The sequence below is a fragment of the Opisthocomus hoazin genome, chromosome 6 (assembly GCF_030867145.1).
Source record: "Opisthocomus hoazin isolate bOpiHoa1 chromosome 6, bOpiHoa1.hap1, whole genome shotgun sequence".
Lineage (NCBI taxonomy): Eukaryota > Metazoa > Chordata > Aves > Opisthocomiformes > Opisthocomidae > Opisthocomus > Opisthocomus hoazin.
The window spans coordinates 27164659-27188926 of NC_134419.1; the positions used below are offsets into that span (position 1 = coordinate 27164659).

General features: G+C 36.3%; 1 protein-coding gene across 1 annotated transcript in view; it reads left to right on the forward strand.

Annotated features, from left to right (window-relative positions):
* Nucleotides 1–23369, forward strand: part of KCNT2 (potassium sodium-activated channel subfamily T member 2) — a 193447-nt gene extending 170078 nt beyond the window's left edge. Inside the window, exon 31 of the transcript XR_012764196.1 lies at nucleotides 23311–23369. The gene's annotated coding sequence lies outside the window, so the exon portion shown is untranslated. The remainder of the gene's footprint in view (nucleotides 1–23310) is intronic.
* The last annotated feature ends 899 nt before the right edge of the window (nucleotides 23370–24268 follow it).

Consider the following 24268-nt stretch of genomic DNA (forward strand, 5'->3'; position numbering starts at 1 on the left):
GTGGTTCTTTTTTAAACCTTTACAGATAATGTAGGAGAAAGATCACCTTCATTTAGAGTTTAAGAAAAATTGGCCTGTATAAAGTATTATATCCTGCCTAGGAAATTTTCCCATGAATTTCACACAAATTAAATCCTCATTTTTAGACAATTCCATAGAAATACCAGCATAGTGATCAACTTACTGCTCATAATCAAACCAGGCCAAAGACATCTGCAAATCCAGATGCAAGTGTTTGTCCTCCCGCACAATTGTTTCAAAAACACCACGTCAAGTTTCAGTTCTAAAATAATAAGATACAAAAAGATGAACACAATGAAATGTAGGGTTAAATAAAATTAAAAAGGCATCTTTCATTTCCTGAGTGAGAATATCTATCTATGCCCTCCCTGTCAAATCCTTCACCTTTCTGCTAGTTCCCCAGGGCTTTACTCTCAGCCCTGAGAGTCAAGAAGTATTTCTTTAGAAGATATTCAGCATTTGTCATAGGGTACTCAGGCAGTTGTTTTCTCAGGCGTCAACAACTTTCCGTGAAATGTGCCTAAATGAGCAAATTTTGGTACTCAAAAGGTATTTCAGAACAGCAACTTCTTACAGTAATTCTTAAAAACAAATTACCCTCTGAGTTGATTTTTTAAAAAATTCTGGGAAGGAAGACTTTCTCTTATTTTAACTTTAATTTTCAAGGGGAAATACAATTTTGCATTGAGATTTCTTAAATTCTCCATTAGGTTAAAAAACTTCAAAAGTCCAAGCATGCACTGAAACCCAAGTAATCATGATGGACTGAATGATCATTATAAACAGGAATCGCTTCTCTAGCACCCATGCCAATGTTCAGGTTGTGTAGAATAGTGAACATTTTTCGGTTGTATGGAAAAGCTTTGTTAAAATGCTCTAGAAGTTGTACTGATGGTTATATGTAACTAGTTCAAAGCATAATATTTCTATAGGTCTAATAGATAGTCCCTTATAGTAGCTTAATCATAGCTAGGCCTCTAGATGGTAGTATAATACCACCAATAGTAACAGGAAGGCTTTCTGGAATTTGAGTATTTTCCCTTTTATCACTTGCCAATACCCAACTCATGTTACAAATTACTCATAAAATCCATGCTTTATCAGTCTCCATAAAACTAACTGGTAGTTCTAGTTCAGGTTTTGTTGGAAAACTGTCTGGTTTCCACCATCTGAATTTGCATTCTTATTGTCAGTGACAGGCAAATCATTATTCCCTAACACAGATCAGGGTTAAAACACTCCACTGTTATAAAATAATTTTTTATGTTCTTCTAGAAGACAAGACTAAAATTGTCGTTTTATTCTGGCACCTAAACAAACATCACTTTTATGTCAGCAATCTTTTAAAAAATAGCCTTGTGGGCAAATGAATTATGAGAGGATTTAGAATGTATCATGTAGCCTTTTCAGTACATATTTTTGTAGTACTTTAAAATTGCTTTCTTGTTCTACTCTTGATGTTTAACGTTATGACCAATAAAGTCAATCAGTTCATAATAAATTTATGCATAAATTGCACCAAGATATATTTATGTGTCTTCTATATTGAGCAATGGGTTATGATGACTGAACTGATCACATGCAAATGATGTAATGATTATTTTTGATTTATACTAAGTTTTACTTCCTATGGACAGTGTTGCTGAGTTGGGAAACTAAATTTTCAAAATCACTTCTACGAAGCTTAAAGAAAGAGTAGTTTTCTAGTCATTAAGGATATCACAGTACATAGACCGAGTATCAAGACACCATTCACAGTACAGTGTACCTAAAATAATGAGACATTTTTCATCTCTTTGATCACCTCTGAGACTGGATTTTAAAATGAAGGATAAGATACCCTTTTCTTTAGGCCATAGTCTTTGCAGTAGGAGTGTGTTCCTAGCACAATGTCTGCACCATGGGATCCTCTTGACTGGACTGGAATTCACATCACAGGAATTGCATCAACTTGTTTATGAAAGTGTAGTTAGTTCACATAATCTGTGAACAAATAAAGAGTGTTTAATCCACAGTTTTCTGAAACACAAGACATATAACTTCAAAAATCTCTCTAGTGTGTGGAAGTCAGATTCAATGCCTGTTGAACGATATGTGTTGTTCCTGTACTCTGAAACTGTTATGGGTTCTACACTTCCAAAATGAAACAAACATTAAGTAGTCACAATCCTGAAAAACAGATACACTTTAGTGCCACAGGAAATAGAAAGAACCTGTGAAATCAAGATAAATAGCAACACAGTCTCCCGAAACAAAATTGTTTGTCCTGAAGACAATAAATAGAAAAGCAAATGATCAGATGACTTCAGCCACTAAATAAATATTTGGCTTTCAAACACAAAGTTAAACAGATATTTCCTTGTCAAATATTCAAACTTTTTCATCACAGCACTAGATCACAATGTAATGTTTTATAGCTAAGATTGTGATGCCTACTAGGAAATTATGTAACTGGAATTTATGAAAAGAATTATTACAACATTTTTGATGTATATAGCTGAACTTGGAAAGCAATAATATCTGTAATGTTCTAAAATTAGTATACAAAGTGGGTGATAACCTATCATTTTTGGGATTATTTGCATTCTTCTTCAGTTATACTCTCCCTGTTTCTCTTACTGATTTTTGTTACAGCAAATAATGTGGCAGCTGAAAAAAATATACTTCAATTATTTAATGGGAATCACCTCCTCAAGGCAAGTACAGAAAGGAATATTTAGATATGCACAATTTTTTTCACTGAGATCTAACGTTCTTCCATTTGTTAACATACCTTAAGCTCTTACACCATTTTTGCTTGGGTTTATAATTCATTTTTGCACTTCAGCATACTAGTGCAAGTAAGTCTATCTCACATAAATAAAACAGTTTTGAACTGTCATAGTTATTTTTTCTAAACATAGAAGTAGCATATATGTCGCAGAAAAAGGGAAGCTACACTCAGTAGCAAATCAGTGGAAAGCAAAATTTATTAATACTGCATATAGATTTTACCAGTTTTTAGAACAGTACTTTACTACCCTCATGATCAAAAATTTCCAAGGGAGATAAGTGCCACCATTCTCTGCTAACTTCAAATGATGAAGTCATCTTAAATGGGAAGTATAAATGAAAGGCTCCAATACTAGAATTCTGTGACCAATTGCAAATCTATTCCTTAATTTGAAAGCAAAGAGATATTTTCAGACTTTGCATTGCTATCTGAAATACAACAAACTCTAGTAGAAGGAAAGTGGACAGAGAAATGAGATCTGAAACAATACCTGAAGGTGCTAAGACAAAGGATAAGAAGGTCATTTAAACAAAGGACCAAGATCTTTGGAAAACTGAAGACAACATTTTAACAGAAACATGTTTATTCTTTATGGTTAGGACTGATGTAAATAAAATCTTATGGAAGCAATAAACTGTTTTATTGTTTTATACATGGCAAAAATAAGAATTGATTGGAAGTTTTTGACTCTAAATTTTGATGAAAGAAGCAAATGCTTTTTACAAGCTGGCTATTCGCTTTGCCTGTGCATGTAGGAGACTCCCTTAATTTGTCTGTTATGGTGTTGTCTCCATGGTCTTAGAGAAGATCTTTTCTCTCCAAAACAAATTTAGCAGTGAAATGAACCTGGGTTTCACACATCCCAGGGGAGTGCCTCAGTTACTGAAACAATAAGCACACACACTCATGGTTTTTCGTCCTTTTTTTGTTCTATTGTAGGGCTCCAGAGGGGAAAAAATTAATTTTAAAATAAATGTAAAAGTTTTCTATCATATATTGGTGCAGTTGAAACACATTTTGAAAGTGGATAAGGTTTCCAGGAAACTGTCATCACTAAAACTAAATTGAGGCCTATTCATTAAATCCTTTAGAGTCAATTTCCCTCTAACGGCATGGTAGGAAAAAATGCAGGATTCGGCCCTCTTTTCATTTCTCTTTTCTGGAGTGTGCAACAAATTATTTAACCATTGCCCATCTTTTCTCAGATATCAAAGGCATTAATTAAAATGCAATTGCATGCACTTTCTTGATGTTGGCAATGCTTTCCTCCCAGCCTCTCATTAAGCAGAAATGTACGGTGAAGAAATCCCTCTTCAGGGTGAACCTCAGCAAGCAGGGGGAGAGCTAGTTTGACAAGCTCTTGAAGTAGCCCCGAAAAAAATGTCACACAAGCATTATTTAAGCATTAAGGTTGTGTCTGCATGTGTATGTCTGAAGATATTAGGTAGGATGTGGAACTAGTAACAATATTATTTGAGTCAACTACCATTTTATTTTCCTCACACTTCTGTTTACAGCTTTCCTGTTCTTCTTCCACTTTCAGCTTAACCTTTATGACTTGTGTATGAATATTTATTTGAAATTGAAATCCCAACCTCTGTTAATAGGATAGAGCCTGCTCCAGAAACAGTGGTCCTAGCTTTTTTTAATTTGATATGGAAAAAACAATCCAAAAAGATCTCTTTTGTGCACATATAATGAAATCTGCAAACCCCTCTATAACATAATACATTAACTTTATTTCCTACCTGTCTAACTGCATTGCGACCTAATATACTTTACATTAGCTATTACTTCTGCAAATTCTCATTTTCTCTGTCAAATGATGCATGAAAGCTAAAATCACTACAGCTTAATGGAATAAGCCGCTTATCAGTGCTATATATCAAAGGCATCCCTCTCTGAACATCTAAGGACAGAAGGATCACAAGTTCTAAAACAATTTCCACAGAATTCACAGTAGGTCACTGAGTTTGAAGTTTTGCCCCAGCAAAGCTGTTTACTTTTTGCTTGCTGTGGAGAGAGCAGTCAGTGTTATGTTCTTTACAGGCTTAAGTATGCAGGAGGTCAGCATGGGGTTACAGCTAGGAAATAATGTCAAGAGGGATTTCTCTGTCCCAAAGAAGCACTCTATTTGTCCCTATTAGAGATGTTTGGAAAAGGAAAAAAATAATCATGCATATTTGAAATAATTTTCATAATAACACCAATAATTGATATAATACTATCAATAATAACATGAATAATATAATAACAAATACTTGCTATAACAGGAAAGAAAGAGATTGATAACAGTTTTATAAATCCAAGGTTGTGGTCATGAAGCCTAGGCCCAAAGAACAGAAGCACAGGTTTTGGGTGAGCTACAAAGAATGATAAGGCAGGACCGTAAAGAAAGCAAATTCAAGTCCATGACAACCCTGACCTGGACTGACTGCCTATGCATCTCTTCCAAGTTTGTGGTAACAGTGCTTGGCAGACATAACGCAGACAGCATGATTCAAGTCCCACCCTGGAAAAAAAGAGGCAAACGGTCTATGAATGATTGTGTCCTTGCTTAATGAAAATCAACTAAAAAATAGTCCTAAGGTACTTCTGGGAAGTGGGAGGGACAAGTCCAGGACTGTGCAAAAGGTTCAGAACAAAACAGTAAGAATCAATTCAGAAAGAATATCATGCATGTCCTCTTTTTTTGTACAATGTCTAAAGCCAACTTCAGTTTTCCTTTTCTTAAATCATGTCATGCTTATGATGTTACGGGAGAAAGTGAGTCTGACTAAAATTGTTCGGATGGCTGCCAACTGTGACTTCCTTTTCCAAATTCTCATTTTCATTATAAAGCTGCATCTTAGCTAGGTCTTCTAACTATATGGAGATTTAGCTTATACAAACTCTATGCTGCATCTTCTTAGCTGCATCCTCTTTTGGATTCAGTCCAGTCGTATTTGATTTTTCTCTCATGAGAGAATCTGTGGGCACTTAAGTAACGCTATGGGAACAAGAAAAAGAACTACAAAGAAAACAAACAAAAGCCACAAGAATGAGAACATATCTTTGGTTTTTCTCATCTATTTCTATCGGAGAGTATAATAAAAAGGAGAAATGAACACATGAAGCATTAAACTAGATTTACACAGGAAGCTTTTGAAGCTTTCATCACTGAAGAGCTTTAACAACAAATCAAACAAACTTCAGCCAGGAGTGTTCCCCTGACAATCTCTGAAGATCCCTTTCTGCCCTATTTTCCTGTGTTTTGTAGAATATACCCGTTTACAAACAGGTTATTTTGGATCTCTTAAAAAATCAAAAAGCTTACAACTACACAAAATGCTCAGTAGACCTTTTTTTAAAAGATTCACACACAGGTTAATTTATTCCCTTCAGTCAAAAGATTCAGACTTCCCATTAATTTCTGAGATCTTTATACAAGTACATGACTTTGTGCCTCACATAACTGACCTAATTCACACAAAGGAATCTGCATTAAGTCTTCAGTTTTCTTTATATTGACTCTTCCTCAAGTTTTATAGGTCATGTTGCTTGTCTTGAGAAAATGAGTCTGCCCATAAAACAGCTTACGCTCCAGAACAGTTCATTCTTATCACCTCAATCTAACTTTGTTGTCATTTCCACATCTTTCTACAACATTGTGTTTATCTGGGATGCTTTTCTCTATTTTATCCAATTTCAGCAACTTTGAGGTGAATCAAAGAAGAGTGAATTATTTCACTGAAACCCGACAAAGTGTGGGAGCTGCTAATAATTATTTGCATTTTTTAAGAAGCTGGACAAATAGAATTCAAAAAGCTCCTGCTGTTGCAGCAGGGTATAGTCATGTAACACCAGAAGACTGTGTTCATGAGTATTCAGCTCACAAGTGAAGCAGCATGACCAAGAATGGAACATAGATGAAAAAGTGCTGACAGATGGCAGGTCTTTCCCACATAATGAAGGGGCTGTACAGCTGGAGGCACAGAACTGATATTAATTAATTTCTTTCTTTGTAAGGCCATGAAAGTTTTATTTTTCTAACCCTTTATTTCCAGTGGACTTCATAATGACATGCAATTTATTTAAATAGCCTTGATTACTGAAGGTAAAAAGAGCACTGCCGCTAGCATGCTATGAACTTGTCACATATACCCCATGGTAACAAGTATGTTTGCATGAAAACCATCTCAAGTACATCTCAACTATTTAATGACACTTTCAAATTCCTGTTCAACATTTCAACAGTTCAAGATCCCAATTCTGAGGCACCTTAGCTAAAGATTTAAATGTGTTGTTACAATCTACATTTCTTCTCATTTTGTTACTATTTTCCTTCTTTTTGTTCACCAGTTCTTTGTAAATAAATTTCTATAGCCATACTATTTGATAAAAATGTTTATCAAACATTTTGAATTAATAATACCTGTCTGCGTAGTTTTTGCAGCTACTCAAACGAATGCAGTCAAAATCCGAGCTTCATTTAAACAGAATAATGATGGAAGAATCTAATACAGCATTATTTGATTCTGAATCTTTCCCCTGGATCTTCATGGGAAACAGGAACTTGAAGGGTCAAGATAAATATCAGTTTAGGGATCCATATATTTGGTTGGGATGCGCAAAGGAGGTTGAAAGTGATGGGGTCCTCAGGTGAGTGTCCTCTCTGAACATCCTCTCCAGTGTAGCAAGAAGTTCCCCCGTAGTATTTCTCCTATGGTAGCTATATAGTTTTCATCAGGATCCCCTCAAATTCCCTGTGGGTAGTTCCTCCTTATAATGCTATTACCACTCATTGAAGAATGCTTCTTACAAGGGGCAGTTGCTGCACACTGGTTGTTGTTGAACTTTGAGCACACATATCTTTGGGTCCTGTAGTGTAAAACAAAACACTACAACCAAAAGGTAAAGAAAAAGGCTTTCACGCCAGCACTAATCACTTCCCATGAGAACTATGCCTGTTGGAATATTCAGGTGCAAGTCCATGAGAATAACAGCATGAGCACAACAACACGATGTGCTGCATTGGGAAGGAGGTAAAATTATAGGATTTGTCTGGATTTCTTCCACAGTGCTAGCCAAACAATTGAGAACCTGAGCCAGGTGTCCCACAGTCCAGGAAGAATACAGGTCCCTACAGATCCCAAGCACCTGCCTTTCTAGGCAGACTTTCTTTCAATTTCGGTGGGTTGTTTAAAGCTCATGCTAATGCCATTGTGCCACGGAAATCAGCAGAACCATTTCAAAGGACGTTTGACAAGGGCTGACTCAGTGAGCCAATCCTTTTAGTGTGATCTATGGAATCAAATTGAGAATCTTTGAACCTTGTGATATAAATGTAGTCTTTGTATTCAGGAAAAGGTCCATATTCCTGACATATCCAGGACACAAAGCATGCCTTTAACTTTTTTCTTCAAAGTGTCATGACTTGATGAATATTGTATTATTTTCCAGTTTTAAAAGTTCTGATGCAGAGAGCAGAAACAGCACTATATGATATATGCTATCAAATACACAACACGAAATCAGCACTTCATCCTATAGGGTCCAAAGTCACATATAACTATGTAAAGAGGATTTGTAAACTAAAAGTTCAAGAATAACATGACCTCTTTACTAATCAAAAGAGGCTGAGAGTGATCACTAGTAATAAATACTGAAATGTTTCCACCATATTTAATGATCACTTTTTCTGTTAAGAAAAATGTTTCTAAGCCTTGTTATTTTATTATATTGTACCTACTAATGTAAGGAAATGGCTGAAAATCAATGCTCTGTTCAAAAGTCAGGTTGCTCTTTACAGGACCTGCTTCCTTGGAAGGTGAAGTTGCCTTAGATCATGGATACAACGTGATAATGCGGTAACAAGTAAAAGAACGAGTGCATTTAGTGGTAACCATGGAAATCTGGTCAAATACACCAGTAGGTCCACTATGTTCAAACAGCAAAAAATGTGTATTTAGGCAAAGGTGCATAGTTGCACCATCCTTACCAGCATCAAAGTAAAATCCATACTTTTCTCAACATCTCATTACAACGACAATGTAGCAGAGACAGCGTAGGTAGATACTTGAACCAGTTCTTAATAGACAGTATTGACTGCTCATGTACCATTTCCTTATTAGTGCAACTCATTAACTGCAATGGGTTTTACAGTGGTAACAATGAAATCAGAATCCCACTTCCTAAAGCAGAAATCCGAAGTGACAAAAGCCATAAAATGCAATATAAGTTGTACCAAATTGCAGCCACAAATCTGTTCAGTTAACAAGGTGTTAAGAAAATTAAGACTGTGTTTCCTGGCGGATATTTAGGTGGCTTTCACTGTCAACACATACCGAGTCTATTTCATTGTGTTTCATGGGTCTTCATAGAAACAACACACCTGGATCTGCTACTCTGCAAGTTAACAACTACAGCTGGTTAATAGAAAAAGGGAAAATTTTTAAAAAGAAAAATATCATCCTAGTTTAGATATCAGTTTTAGAAAAAGGGTAAATCACTGCCCCTGTTTCTCTCCACCGACAAAAAAGGGAGTCAAGAGAAAAGTCCAAATGTAGACAAACATATGTCTTATTTCTGATGCTTTTTGAAATGGATCCCATCCCTTCCTAGCCCTGTCTTCACTGATTACTTACTCATGCTCATTTCTCTCTTGTTATGGTTAGCATTTTTTTCCCTTGTGATCACATAAATAACCCTTATTAGTTATGCTTATTATTTGTACTTTAACAGAAAGTCTCAATGATCAGCAGTTAGGTATAAATTGATAAATGCTCAAATATATATTTTACCTTTCATTTAATGTCAAATAACACTTTAATTACATATAACAGAGATACCAAAACTAAACAGACAAGAATGTCCACAGAGATGTTAATTTGCATCAATATAAATGAAGTATTAGTTACATTGTTGTGTGTAAAGCACGGGTTTAATTTTCACTGCAGATAGATACACTGTGTGGTGGGTTTTCTGTTTTGCATTGTTGTTTGGGGTTTTTTTTAACCAGAAAATTATCTCAATATGATAAATTAGTGGGGGCAGGAAGGAGGAACCTGCATGTATATTTTGCATATAACAATAAACGTATGTGATCATAAAAATTCTTTGGATATGAGTAACAAACCAGCCAGCAAAAACCTTACAGGAGGATAAGCCTATGGTCTGAATTGTTTCTAGTTTTTATTGTGAGGTTACTCGAATTTGATTCTAGGTGACAAAGAGAATACTGTGGGTTAAAGACTTGTTTGGAAATGTATCGCAAATCGTAGGCTTTTTCAGATATAACTGTTGCATTAACCCCTTGATTAATTGTCTCTTCTTTTGTGAGAGCTGGACCACTGTCACAACAGTGACCACAGGTCTCTGCCTGGTTCCTAACCAAAACCTTTTACCCTCCTGCCCCACCTGTGCAGTCAGTGAACGTATCTAGAATCTAAAAGTAAGGATTATGGATACAGTAACTGCTGTTCCTTTCCCAAAGTGACTCAAGGCAGTGACTAAACACTGATTTTAAAAATTAAAAGGAAAAATAGAGACTTTCTTTGCTCCTGCTGTATCCCTCTGATTTCAGTAGGTATTGATCAGAGGTCAGAGGACTCAGAATCCAGGATTAGTGTAAATTAACTGAGCCATAGCTGGAAAAACAGTTACAGGTTAGACATGTAAGCTGGTCCCAACCTTGCTATAAATTAAAATAAACAAATAAAATTGAAGACAGTGAGTTTACACACGTGAGTTTCGTCTCAAATGCCCAATGCCTCATTGGTACCACAGTGTGTTATCAGTTAATGTCTGTGCACAGATATTGGGAAACACTAGCATTATTTTTCACTTCACAGAAACATAAATTGTCACTTCAGACAGCGGGTGAATGGGCAGTCAAAGCCTGAAAGAGCAGCAGGGTGAGACAGCAACAAGAGAAATAGATGACAGCAGGCAGTAATAGAAGCAGCTTGTACCAGCCAGGGATGTTGCTTGCTTTTGCTCCTCTGTTGTCCCTTTTTTGTCATCTGACATACTACCTTCTGTTGTCTTGCTGTCATTACGACAATCCTTCTCTTTCCCCCAAATAATCTGTTGTTAATCTGAGTATGGGGAAGATCTACTTTATCTCTGAACTCTGGTACCAAAATGTGTTACCTGAGTGTGGATCACCCCAGGTTAGGATTAGGAAGAGGAAAATGAAGGAAAAAAATTTATTGTTAAGTTCTGAAAAGAAAGAGCTTTCTCTGGTCACTAAGTGTGGCACAATCACTCTAAACAAAGTATGATATGCCTGAAGTTTTATTTCTGAGTGTAATAACATGCACGTCTACCCAGGATGACAATTACTAATAACTGTGAACAATAGAGAATGCTGTATTATTTGTTGTGATTACATTTTTAACTCTGAACCACCACTGATGGAATTCCCCAAGTAATCGGGTTTTATTCTTCCTCAATGTTCATATAGGCCTGATTTCCTCAGATGCTCTCATTTTATAAATGTCATAATTTATGAGAAAATAATAAAACCCCAGATAGCACCACACAACACAATGACCTTTAGCTGAGGGATTGCTAGATGCTCTTAAGTAATCTCAGTAAAGAAATCCAGAGGTGAAAATTTATGTTCTAGTAAGTAATTGAGGACTTCAAAGGTCACGATTTTGCAAAAATTCTGTCTGTGAGTCAGTGAGCAATATTTTTTTTAACCTGTTGCTTGTGATTTGATTTTGCAAATGACCTGCTTTACCTACGTATTATAAAAAACTTTAATTGAAAACTTAGAATTTTCATTATTATTTGAAACTGAATTTGCGTACAGTGATCGGTCTAATCAAACCTAAAGACATCCCCAGTATTAACGCTCTTGCTTAGGAAGTAGGTTTTGTAGGTATATTTCCACAAGAGTATTCTCAACAGATATTCTCAACAGGTATATGTTTCCACTTAATGAGCCATTCCCAATATATATTTAGAGAAAAATGTGTTTTGCCCATATGTTGAAAAGCTTATTAGAACTGTTTTAAAGACATTTAAGTGCTATTATAACTTGAATAGGTGTCTTGAAAAAAGAGGGTGCTATCACAGCTTGGATAGGTGTCTTGAAATTTGAGGAAGAGTTCCCCACTACAAAGAAAATCTATTGCTCTTTCCACGAGAAAGCAACCAACAGTCAAGTTATGAGTCTCCAAAGGGGCCCACCCACTCCCCCTCTTCAAAATAGCGAGAGTAAAAACAAAAGCTTCCTCCATGCTCAGAGGTTTATTTAATTTTGGCAACTATAGCATTTGGAGATGGTATCTTTGCTGACAGTGCTCAAGTCCATCATGTCTACTAGGGGCCTATGAGTGTGTATCCCAGAAGAATTACATAGATGTTTATGCCCCAGACTTCGAGAACTGAGCAGAGCATAGCACTTCATTTTACACTGTTCACAGACTAGCAAGCCAGTTAGATTTTCTAATAAGACAGACAATAAACTATAACTTATTGCTCAGAGAATTACATCTGAAGCTGCAAGAAATGTAGAAGCTACAATAATCAGAAAAAGCAGAAGTAAAAACCGCCTAAACAATTACTACTTAAGCCAAAAATCAGTATGTGTAGAAAAACAATAACACGAAATAAAAATCAGTGTATTTAAGTATGTAGGTACAAGTGTATTTATCAAGTCAGTCTATGAAGTGCAGACTTATAATAAATGTAGTGATACTACTATAAAGGCAGAAATAATCACTGTTTTTCCATGTGCTGCATTTGAAATAAAAGCAGGAAGAACTAGCCATCCCCTGATGCAGTGGATATAGAAATTTTGCTACAGGTAGCACAAGAGACATCACAGAATCATAGAATCATTAAGGTTGGACAAGACTGCCAAGATCATCAAGTCCAACCATCATGATATATCTTCTTTCAAAATTAGGTATTACTAATCCGGGAAAAAACAGAGAAGATATCCAATGTAAATGAGATACATTTGTTGCAACAACATAAAATTTCACAGAGATTGCTGACATTGGAAAATGTGAATTACTGTTGCAAGAGAGTTCTAATTGCTTGTTCAAATGATCTTAAAACCACAATTTGTGGTTTAATAGTTCTTGGAAAAGAAAACTTAAGTTGTATATTTGCAATAGAATAATATTACAGAACAGGAAGTATAAAATACACTCAGAAGCCATCCTGGATAATCACTTCAGTGTGAGCTCATATGATAGTTGTAGATCTTCAAATGTTATTGAAATTCTGAATATAGCTATAAAAAGAGATATTTTCTTGCCTGTATACATGCTATCATTATACTCCTGTCAAGACTCCTAATAGATTCATTCCACACTTTCAGAATAAAAGTTGCAATACAGAATACAGTACAAAGCAATAATTCACATTCATCTTTGTCTAATGTTTGACTCAGCTCCTAAAGCATCTTGCTGAAATTGCTGTATTCTAAAAATCCCCACAATTGACAAATGGTGGAAAGAAATTATTTGATCAAACTCTGAAGCAAGCATTTTTTTGTTAAGTCTGCTATCTATTAAATTGTGCACTTACTATCTAAAAATATCAGCACCTGCTAGAATGGTATGAATAGTGATACTCCTGACACATACACTTACAAGTACTATTAAAATACTAATCATTCTGTAATAGCAAAGGAAGCTTTTGAGTAGTTTGGCACTCCTACTTCAATAAGTTATTAATGTTACTTTCAGTGTGAGCACTGTGAATCTCTGAACTCTCAAAGTAGCACTGCTTTTAGATAATAACAGGGAAATCGGATTTAAAATAAAAAAAATCAAAAATATTTCTAGCACACATAGAAACATCTCAGTAGTAGGCTGCTTGGTAGCTCCATATAGAATTTTCATTGTGTTGGTGAATTAACGCATTCTCTAAATATTGCAAAAAAACCCCAGTTGTTTTGCTATAACTCTGTGAATTACAGTAGTACCATTTTGTTATACCATTTTTTACAAAATACCACAAAACCATCAAAATTGCCATATTCTTGGGTCACAGACAATAATCTCCTAGTGCCTGACTGTAGAAAGAAATTTCTTTAAAACTTCTAACTCTGCCAGGAGTTCTGCTTCTAAGTCCTTCTCCATTCTAATTTTATGAATGTCAATTTGTTCCAGCTTATACTTTCAAGTTTATTAAATCTTGTGGGGTTTTTTTGATAAAAGCCCATTTTTGAGTTTAGAGGACTTTTACATGTCACTGCTGAGTGTATCCCAGGAAAACAGGCCTGTAACTAGTGGTGTCCCCCAGGGGTCAGTACTGGGCCCAGTCTTGTTCAACTTCTTCATCAATGACCTGGATGAAGTGTTAGAGTGTACCCTCAGCAAGCTTGCTGATGGCACAAAACGGGGAGGAGTGGCGGATACACTAGCAGGCTGTGCTGCCATTCAGCGTGACCTGGACAGGCTGGAGAGCTGGGCAGAGAAGAACCTGATGAAATTCAACAAGGGCAAGTGCAGGATCCTGCACCTGGGGAAGAACAACCCCATGCACCAGTACAGGCTTGGCGCGAACCTCCTGGAAAGCAGCTCTGCAGAGAGCGACCTGGGTGTCCTGGTGGACGACAGGTTAACCATGAGCCAGCAGTGTGCCCTGGCTGCCAAGAAGGCCAATGGCATTCTGGGGTGCATTAGGAGGAGTGTGGCCAGTAGGTCGAGGGAGGTTCTCCTTCCCCTCTACACTGTCCTAGTGAGGCCCCATCTGGAGTACTGTGTCCAGTTCTGGGCTCCCCAGTTCAAGAAAGACGAAGAAGAGCTACTGGAGAGAGTCCAGCGGAGGGCTACGAGGATGGTGAGGGGACTGGAGCATCTCTCCTATGAGGAAAGGCTGAGGTAGCTGGGCTTGTTCAGCCTGAAGAAGAGAAGGCTGAGAGGGGACTTAACATATACTTACAAATATCTAAAGGGTGGGTGTCAGGAGGATGGGACCAAACTCTTTTCAGTGGTGCCCAGAGACAGGACAAGGGGCAACGGGCACAAACTGAAGCGCAGGAAGTTCCGCCTGAACATGAGGAAGAACTTCTTCCCTCTGAGGGTGACGGAGCACTGGCACAGGCTGCCCAGGGAGGCTGTGGAGTCTCCTTCTCTGGAGATATTCAAGACCCGCCTGGACAAGGTCCTCTACAGCCTGCTGTAACTCTGCGTCAGCAGAAGGGTTGGACTAGATGACCCACAGAGGTCCTTTCCAACCCCAAACATTCTGTGATTCTTTGATTCTGTCGAAAATGACATATCATTATATCTCAGTTCTCAACTACCTACATATATAATGTATACTAGAATAAAAGATTCATTGGAAACAGCTAAAACTCAGAGTAGATGATATCATAGATTTTTTCCTGTTAATAAAGGGAATTCTTGCACTCACACAGAATAATTTTGGAGGAAAGGCTTATTTTGTATCCAGATAAAACTTTGCCTCTTCCTTATATCTTGAAAAAGAATTTTGCTGTTAGTTACCTGTTTTTAGATGTCAAATCCACACAAAGTTATAATGATGATTGAGCAATAAACAATATTGCTACCAATAAATTATAAATGCTTTGTCAATGAAAACATGCATTGTTTTTAAACTTCCCACGCATTGACAATGAAAGAGAGCGTGAGATTTATCTCTGCAGATTGTGCAGTGTGACTCATTCATAATAACCTTTAATACTCTTTAGCAAAGATCTTTTAAAAATTAATCTTACTGTCATAACAAAGAATATTTTGAGAACACCTTGCTCATCTAACAAAAATTTATGTCTTCATTTTTTCTACAATTGTATTTTGCACATAAGTGCAACACACAACTGCACCTCCTACAAAAATAAATTTTAGAAGACCTCACATACACTGCTGAGGTCAAGTTTGTAAAGCAACTGTGACTGAATACAGTAATTGCTGGATATTAGAAATAAGTAAGACATCAGATTTTATATGTAGATCATCATGTGGAAAATACTAATTAGAACTTAATAGGAACCTAATCTGAGGGTTGTTTAGGAAAAGTCAGTCAAAACTATTTCAAAAAAGGAAATGGAAAGAATATGTGTCTCCCCTTTCCTCTTCCATCATTAAGCACTCATTATGAGACATGATTAAGCAAAGTTTTTGAAATCCTGCAACTGTCTGATCACTTAGTCTGTGCAGCAGAAGGTTAAAGACTGTTCTGCATTGGACTGAGCCACCTAATGAGATACTCTGATGAAGATTTCATGCAATGGGAAACTTGTTCTTGAAAAATCCTTAGAGATTTAATATTCCTCTGTGTGTGGATTTTTTTTCTAAAGAGAGAAAATGATGAATCTCTGTACAAAACCATTCATCCCTAAATTAAATTAGCACTGTAAGGTGCTGGGATCAAGAAAGTAAAATGCTCTTTTCAAGAGTCTCTAGTAAGAGAATCTGTTCAAGGTATTTCATTGTTGCTTCATTAACAATGAGGGGGAAAAGTACCTTGTTCTCCTGTTTAAGGAAATCTTGCTTTGCAAAGTTGGGCTGCAAGAGCAGAGCAACGTTCTGAAGCAGGATTAGGGTGGTTCGAGTTTTGTGAGTGGGCCATTGAGAGGCCACTCCATGTGCAAGATGGAGGTCTGATAAAACAATTCCTATTAGGTCAGTTTGGACACCTTCCTCAAGAAATACTTTAAAACAGGAATGTCTTCTATAGCCTAGAACTTCAGTCTACTTTACTGATACCCACCACTGGATAAGTGCCTGGTTCACATTTGCCAAGTCTGTGGAAAAGCGATCACTACACAAACCATTTCACGTTCTTGATTTCTGCCAATCACAAGTCTTCTGCATTACAGCCACCTCAGATCTGATGCTGTCTTTTCCCCTCGGAATCTACCCTGTCCTTGACCCAAACTAGAGATTTAAACCACCTCTCCCAAAGTCATGGTGTATACATGATTATTTGTCTTGGAAGTTACTAATTTCCACACAAAAGATGTAAGCATTTAGAAAGAAAGAGTAATCCTAAAAAGGGAAATATGTGCTGCTGTCCTGTCCTACATCCAGGTGGAAGGGAATTTTTTCAATTGAATTATTTTTAATTTCTATTTTTGTTACAGTAAACAAATAAACAAATGAAAGCTGTTCAGATTGGCTTCCATTTGGTAATAGTTACCAGTTCAGATGTAAAATTCAAGAATACTAAAAATACCCCACTAAAACTATCTGCATAAACTGAAGTTTAATTTCCACAAAAAAGGTAAGCTTTTCAAAACAACTCCTCCATTACAAAAATGTCATAATTAACTCTCTAAGATTAAAAATGTTATTTTGAATGTTATTCTGAATAGACAGTCTATAAAGGTGAAGCTCCCCAATAGCAGCTTTTTAAGTTTTACCTTTTCTTCCAGAACAACCTAGAGATAGAGGATGCTACATTTCCATGTACAGGTACTTGACAGAAAGAGGAACATTTTAGCCATAGGGTCACATTCTCTACTTTCACTGTCCTTCCAAGGCAAAGTATTTTTCTTCATTCAAGTCTTTATTTCTGCCTAGTACACTTCCATCTTTCCATGTCATTTTCTTCATATGCTTGCCTAGATTTTCTCCAGATACAGGAGTTGCTCTTTCTTTTGGCTGCTGTGTTGCACTTTGGGAATGTTCTTCATTCTGCCTAAGCTGTCTTATGCAGCATCTATGAACATCAGGTCAGTCATCTGAAGTGGCCATATCTGAGTTTATCACACATGCTTTATGGCAAGTGTTAAAGTCTCTGTTGACACTTTTCTCCCCATCCAAGATTCAGAACATTTTGGTTCTTTTAAAAAGGTATATAACAAGGCTCAACTAATTAATTTAATGTACCACTATTACTAAATAATTAAACGTCCTAAGGACCCACAGATGAAAGCTGCTAATGAAACATTATAATTAAGAAACTGGTGCTAAGAAACATGCAATTCGTGGTAACAATATCACGTAGCTCTAATGAGGTCACAACATACCTCTTTCACTTTCTCATTGGGTATAATAATCCATTTGGATCGGAAAAATCATGGTAACATCCATTTCTTCTTTTACAATTATAAGCAAAAAGTGTGAAAAAATACTGTCTATCCTGTTGCTGCAAATTCTAATAGCGAATGGCTGAGTAAATGCTTTTAGCAATTGCATTTCTGTCTGAAAGAAGACATTAAAGGTTTAGAAAGATTAGAGAAGAAACTGATTTAGAGTTTAACATTATCCTCTGACCTACTACATATAATGACTAACGTGTTTTAAGATTAGAGGGCATGTCCAGACAGGATGTGGAAAGGTTATATCTGAATGATGCAGCATTTTTAATTGCTGACTACTAGAGGCAGATTCCACCAGAAAGACACTTCCTCTATCTTTTACACTGTCTCCCACAAATGCGTAGTTGTACAGAAAAAATGCATTTTCTACCACTTTGTTGAAGAGACACAGGACTTTCTTACCCATTTTATGAATTTTAAAAAACTTAGCTAGAACTAACTGCCATCATAGAATCAATTTTTTGCAAGTTTTAAATTCAAAACCGAACAATGAAGGTCCCCATTTTACTTGCAGTACTCCTCATTTACCAAAGAACTCACTCGTGCCCTGCAGACCAATCTGGTTTCAAGCAGGTTGTGCTCATGAGTCATCCGTGTAATCATGTCTGCGTATTATTTTACAAGTCCTCACAAAACTGAAAAATATCAAGGGTGAACCAAGACACTGAAAATGTGAACTTTATCAGAACTTCATCTCATACTGGAAAGCCTTTGAGGTACAGGCCAAAAGAGCTAACAGTTCACTTTTTTCCCATCTGAACTGTCTTTGCTGCACCAAGGCACCAGAAGAGCCATTCCTCAATTTTATTATCAAACAAAGAAACAAAATATTTTAGGCTTAGAAAACAAATGCAAAAGTTGCAGCAGCTACTTTTTAGGTTATATATATTGAATGCTCACCAGCACCTGATTTCCTAGGCCATTAAAAGCTAAACCCCGTCCACTTTTCCTATTATACAAGATAACTGTAGAAGCAGCACTTTAGACATCAAACCCTTTTGTGTGAACTCTGTTCCTTTTCACTTTTAAAAACAACCCAAAACTGTCTGTCAAAACAATTCATTTATGTAAAAAGATTCTCAACAGCTAAAAGCTTTGTGACATATTTAGCACATCATGAAAGCACAGTGTTAATTGTTTATAGCAGCTCAGATGACTTTTCTGTTTACTTTCCAGATCACCACTTCCACTGAAAATTCATGACTTCTGCCTTATGTAAAACTGTGTTCAATAAAGCTATTTTTTGCTTTTTTTCAAATATACATTAGATTTAGTTAATGTAAAATCTGTAAAATAATGTCACATCATTCATTATATTTCAATGTAATTAATTAAAATATCATATATAATTAGAAACTGTACAAGAGAAGCAGTATTATTTTCCCTGGCTGAGGTAGGTCAACTCTGTCCCAGCTCAGCCAAGCTTAAAACTTCTGAAATGCAAATAATATTTGAGGAACTTTTCTTGAGAAGTGCTATAGCCTGCAAGTGTTTTGTGGTCTGTTTTGTTTTGTTTTCTGCACAGGACTATGCAATATTTAGTTACAACTTCTGTTATGTACCATATTGTATAATGCAGAATTGGAAACCACACCAGACAGTAGAGGGAAAATATGACACTCTTTAATGATCCTTTATCTCACATGGTGACTGGATTCCCTGACAATTTTGCTAAGCGGCTTTATTTTAAAAGACGCTTGAATGGAAACACTACTCTGAAATAAACAGACAGGTTACCTGTAGAAAAAAAGCAGCTGAAAAGAGAAAAGTCACCATTAAGTAACAACAGTAGTCTAGTAAAGCGCTATGTCTGCAAGACAAAGGCATCACTAAGACTTCAGCATCGAAACAGGAGAGAGCTTAACAACCTGTTATCCTGTTCAAATTGCAACAAGTAAGAGAAATTGAAATACTTTTGTACATTACAACAATGATAGCTTTTCAAAATGAACATAGAAGTGTGTAATCCAGAGAAGTGTCTACCAGCCTTGTAAGCAGAGAGAGGATAAATTACATCAATATGATAACTTTAGTATTTCAGGTAATGTAATTTGGTACATAGTAGTATCTAAATTGTGCTATAGACCTTTCTTCCTATAAACTGAGGGTGACTGAGTTGCCATGTAACATCTCACTAGCAGAAACACTGGAAAATGTATTAACAGCTAATACCTATGCAGTTATGAGATAGGCTGTGAACAGACATAGATCAAAAGAAACCTTCTATCAACAGTTTATGATCTGAGCATACAAGGCACGAAGAACACCTTTTTTTCCTGTCATGGTCTTGTTATCCTGTCCTTTACATTACAAATATTCCTGAATACAAACCAGTAATGGTTTCAGTACTGCCTAGTTTACTCACATCTGATGGTTTGCACACGATAAACCAGTGTCACAAACACCGTACAAATTCCAGACAAGATAAAATGAGGAGATAGACTGAAAGCCCAGGAAGGTAAGGGTCACACAGGACGTAATTAACAGATCCTGGTGGAGATGGCCAGCTCCTTTACTCAGCAAGAGCTCCTGTTTCACAAGGCAGTACTATCTTTCATAATAAGCTCTTTATCTTCTAACCTAAGCCACAAAAATACAACAGAGTTGTCCATCCCCACTCCACCAGGCATGACATAGCTCTTCCATTGTGTGTGTCTGTATGTGAAAAATAAATCTCAAATCACCATTCTGGATGGAAGAGAGTTTAGAACAATGAACTCTTCTTTGATTAGGCGTTCAAACAGCTGTTCTGGTGTCCTTCTGACATCTCTTAAATAACAGGAAAGATGAAGGGGGGTGATATGATTGTATTTTGAAGTGTAACTTTCTAAAATCCACCTTATGCAGTTACTTTTATTGTTTGTTTTTTTTCATTTTGGGTTTTTCTCTGTAAGAAATATGTTATGAACAGAATGGATTTATTTAGAAATAGGCCAGTAGGCATTTTAGTTACATTTATAATATTAAACAAGGCTGTTTAAAGATGGTACAGAAATTGATGGAACACAGTCCTATCTTTATACAGCAATAGAAAAGTGCACTTTCATTAATATGTAATTTTAATTTACTACTGTAAATTTTATCACGTGCAGTTGACTAACAGGAAAGATGAATGGATTTTAATTTTTAGACATCAGTCGCAAGTTGGCAATAATTTTGTGAGGTGTGATTTCCGTAATAGTTACTACTGTTTACAATACACCTTTTATCACTGATAAAGTAAACTATATGCAGACTCACAAACTGTAAGACACTTCAATCTTTGCCTTTACAGACTTTCATTTTTCAAAACTTATATTGTAAATTTATTGCTAACAGGCAACGTATTTACTCTGTTGATAAACTACCATCACTGCAGGCTCCCCAAACAGTTCTAAAAAATAACTAGCACTTCTTTATAATCAGCTTGTGACTGTATGACCTCAGAATATCATAACATTTGACAGACAAGTACAAAACAGTTTTTTTCTGTAAGTTTCACATAGCTCTCTCCAATAATTAACGGTATGATTTTTCTTTTGTAGTGTTGACTTGAGTTTTAAGATATCTTATTCAGGAAACAGTTAGGTGAGATGAGCTCAGGTGAAGGAATTCTTAAAGGACACATTTGAGTTTGCATTTCATAGATAGCAGGATTTAATAATGACTCTATCTCCCAAAGGCTAATTGAACATAATTCTGTCATTTTATCAACAGGAGTGCAATGTTTTCATGTTCTAATTCCAAGGAATGTAACATTAACTTATTATTACCAAATAGTCTACATCAAGTTAATTAGACCTAATAGCTGTGTTAGGTGATATGCACTGCCGTTAGTATTTAAGGCATCCTACACTTACAATCTAATTCTGCAGGCTATTAATTTGTCTGTAAACTTTATTCAGGATAGTCTGTGATTCTCTACTTTGCTGCTTAGAGGTGGACCATGGTTTCCTCAGGCCACAACGAGTGCAGTCAGTTTTAAGCAAGCTTTTTGCCCTCCCACACATGGCCTAGCATTGTTTCAGAACAGAGTCCATAAAATGACAGCATTTGCCATTTCAGAGCTCTCTGACACCTCTCTAGTGCACTGTTATTCCATAACTTTCCAAGGTGTCCTATGAGGCTCCTCCAATCCAGACAGACATCCTCAATGGTACAGCAACAAGGGAAATTCCCCTGTAGGAAATGAGGATTTTCTGCATAGTACAAAGGAACTAGAAGGAGAGCAAGTGACTTTTGCTTCAGTGTTTATCACCTCTACTGACTTCAGCTCATTCTGCGGCTGTGCATGATTTTGAAAAATTGTCCTCAGACGCCAGGCATTTTCCATAAGTTAATATATAAAGCTTACAGAATTCAGAAAAAATGGAATGAAAAAAATGCAGATGCTAATGAGGTCTTGCATCTCCTGTTCTCACTAGCTACACAGAATTATAAGAAAATAAAAATAAATCTCAATATAATAAGAGGACACAGAATTAGAGAATGGTTGAGTTTGGAAGAGACCTCTGAAGGTCATCTTATGCAACCCCCTGCTCAAGTAGAGTCACCTGGAGAAGGTTTCATGTTGACTCTTACGTGCTTTACATATGGAAAAGTCTTTATCTTGCAAATCTCTACACTTGCAAGCCTGCTGAAGATTTTATGATCTCTGCAGCAGGCTTCACCTAAGCTCACCTAATCCAGCTGTTTCCTGAATTTTATAGCACAGGTCAACAGTAGAAGTTATTCTGAGCACAACACACTAAAAAGAGGAAGGAATTATTGTGCAAACCCACACATTGCTTTACTAGTTTAAGCAAGGTTGACTACACAGCTCCCAAGTGTCATCCTACTAATATCTTAGCTTCTTTTGTAAAAATCTTTGCTTTTGTTAACGGACTAGAGGTGATGAGTCAGGCTTCCTTGTGTATTAACAAGCTCCATGTGCTTATCACGGAACGAAATGCTAAAGCATAAAGACATTTCTGATCTTCACTGTGCACATACATGCTACAGAACATGTGCCTCAAGCATTACTGGCTACTTTAAAGTGGGAGTGAACAAGCGTTTCTCTCAGTAAAACCAGGAACTGTTGTAACCTGAAATAAAGCATTAGATCTCTTTACGTTTAATTGCAACCATGGATTGATGTAAAGACAATACTGTAGAGTTAAGCCTACAGAATTAGGCACTGTGGATGTCAGAGCCTCAGATAAGCAGTAGCCAAAGGCTCAGTTAGATGTTCTAGGATAGCTCCTCTTATGAAATTCTGGGCTTATTACTTCCAAAAAACCTCTGAAACTGAGTGGTTTCCTGTGAACTATGGAACCTTTTATCATCTATGTCAAAACATATAAAATAACCAGAATAATTAGTCTTCCTGAAAGATTAGATTTTCCACATACATCTCACAGCAATCCAAGCCTTGCCTCAAAACTGCCTTCAGTCATGAAAATTCTGATATTTATTTTCTAGCTTATCACAAGTGACTCTAGTTCACAATTGCTGTTCTCTTCTCTTCTCTGTTTTACAGATTCTTACAGATTAAAAGGAAAAGCTTCCACAGAGGTAAGCCTGATTTTCTGTTCTAAGGACATAGCAATGGTTAGTATTTATTCTGTAGTCATAGGGTTACCAAAAATAAGTGTCATCATTTACACGTGATCCATTACACTAGATACAGTGCATATGCCTATAGGTAATTCCTGTGGAGTATCTAATAAAAACCCCTTAGGATAATGAGATCATTCATAAATTCCAGTTCCGTGCAGGTATCCTCAACTTTCAAGTGAAGGTTCTTGCTACATGTTGTTTCAGAAATCATAATACACTTTAATTACCCAAGTCAGAGCCATATACAGCAATTAAGTAATATAAGGACAAACTTCAATATTTAAAGTCTCAATAAGTAAGTAGATGTTTTTAAAACATGTACTTAAGCTTTCTTGTCACAGAGTCTCCAAAAACTACAATGCTAAGAACAGAAACAAAATAAAGCCAAAAATTCCAATTTAATTTAATTTGGAAAAGTGAGGATTACTGCCTTTGAATTTTGATATGGTCTCTTGGTCTTATCTAATTTACAACTATTTTTTATAGAATAAAAAGTTAGCTGACTGTGATATGTCTACATAAATTTCGGACATAAAGAGCTTGTTTAAGATGGCAAACATTTCTAGAACCTGTCAAGTAACAGGAAAATGAGTAACTGATTAAAGCTTTAGATCAAAACTCAAAAATAACTTTTATTATACAAATTTCTAGGAAATTTGCTTATGAAATAAGTCAGGATTTAATGTTAAAAAAATCCATTATGTTTATATTAGAACACTTGTAGTATGGCTCTCTGAACTTTAACAGTGATGTGTATACATCAGCACAGAAACCCACATCTTTTCTTAACAGCTTGCCACTCCACCTTTTTGTGCTGCAGACTGTTTTCCTAAATATCTAAGCTTATTCAGGAGAGAAGAAACGGAACAGCCTTTCTC